Genomic DNA, 1668 nt, shown 5'->3' on the forward strand with positions numbered 1-1668 from the left:
GAGGTTATTGATATTTCTCCCGGCAATCTTGATTCCAGCTGTGTTTCTTCCAGTCCAGCGTTTCTCATGATGTACTCTGCATATAAGTTAAATAAACAGGGTGACAATATACAGCCTTGACGAACTCCTTTTCCTATTTGGAACCAGTCTGTTGTTCCATGTCCAGTTCTAAGTGTTGCTTCCTGAACTGCATACAAATTTCTCAAGAGGCAGATCAGGTGGTCTGGTATTCCCATCTCTTGAAGAATTTTCCACAGTTTATTGTGATCTACACAGTCAAAGGCTTTGGCATAGTCAATAAAACAGAAATAGATGTTTTTCTGGAACTCTCTTGCTTTTTCCATGATCCAGCAGATGTTGTCAATTTGATCTCTGGTCCCTCTGCCTTTTCTAAAACCAGCTTGAACATCTGGAAGTTCACGGTTCACATATTGCTGAAGCCTGGCTTGGAGAATTTTGAGCATTACTTTACTAGCGTGTGAGATGAGTGCAATTGTGCAGTAGTTTGAGCATTCTTTGGTATTGCCTTTCTTTTGGATTGGAATGAAAACTGACCTTTTCCAGTCCTGTGGCCACTGCTGAGTTTTCCAAATTTGCTGGCATATTGAGTGCAGCATTTTCACAGCATCGTCTTTCAGGGTTTGAAAGAGCTCAACTGGAATTCCATCACCTCCACTAGCTTTGTTCGTAGTGATGCTTTCTAAGGCCCACTTGACTTCACATTCCAGGATGTCTGGCTCTAGGTCAGTGATCACACCATCGTGATTATCTGGGTTGTGAAGATCTTTTTTGTACAGTTCTTCTGTGTATTCTTGCCATCTCTTCTTAATATCTTCTGCTTCTGTTAGGTCCATACCATTTCTGTCCTTTAACTGGAAGTTTGCACATTTTGATGACCTTCATCTAAATCCCCCTCCCCTATTCCCTGAGGGTGACTTTTAATATGATCGAAATCTACTGTTCTAGACCTAAGAAAATACCCTGAAAAATTATTAGAAGTGATAAGAAAACTCAGTTAAGTGTGGGAAGAAAGATACAACCATATGCACCTCTGACTCTCCAGAGGCCAGGTTTCAGATCATCCCTCCATTTTCAGCCCACTTCCCTCTCTGTTGGAGGAAGGCATGGCAACCCACTCCAGTATTCTTGCCTGGAGAAAACCATGGACAGAGGAACCTGGCAGGCTCCAGTCCATTGGGTGGCACAGAGTCGGACGCGACTGAAGTGACTTAGCACTAGCACTTCCTCCTTGTGGAGGGAGCAGTTAGATGGCACTTGCCAGGCTGCCAGCACCTGGGTGCTGCCCTCTGGTTTGACCTGTCCCCAGAAAGGAGCTCTGATACTAAGATTTCTGACCTGATTTCAGTAGACTCCTGGGCTAGTGGCCAGAGGAGGGGGTAAGGAATAAAAAGTTGGAAACCAGTATTATACCTTCACAGATCTTTGGGGGTAATGAGGAAATCATTCCTCCTCATTCTAAAAACTGGACTGTCCTCGGGAATTCCCTGGCAGTCCAGGGGTTAGAGCGCCACACTGCCACTGCAGGGGGCACAGGTTTGATCCCTAGTCAGGGAACTAAGATCCCACATGTTGCATAGCATGGCAAAAATAAATAAATAAAAGATATAAGATAAATTTAATAAATAACAGAAACTAGACTGTCCTCAT

The 1668-nt window shown here is 43.8% G+C and overlaps 1 protein-coding gene across 1 annotated transcript in view; it reads left to right on the top strand.

The window, feature by feature from the left end:
* The window catches only part of MYO7B (myosin VIIB), an 80987-nt gene that overhangs the window by 47875 nt on the left and 31444 nt on the right, over nt 1-1668 (top strand). The gene's annotated exons all lie outside the window — the stretch shown is intronic.

This window comes from Bison bison, unplaced genomic scaffold, assembly GCF_000754665.1.
Source record: "Bison bison bison isolate TAMUID 2011002044 unplaced genomic scaffold, Bison_UMD1.0 scf7180017864088, whole genome shotgun sequence".
Classification (NCBI taxonomy): domain Eukaryota; kingdom Metazoa; phylum Chordata; class Mammalia; order Artiodactyla; family Bovidae; genus Bison; species Bison bison.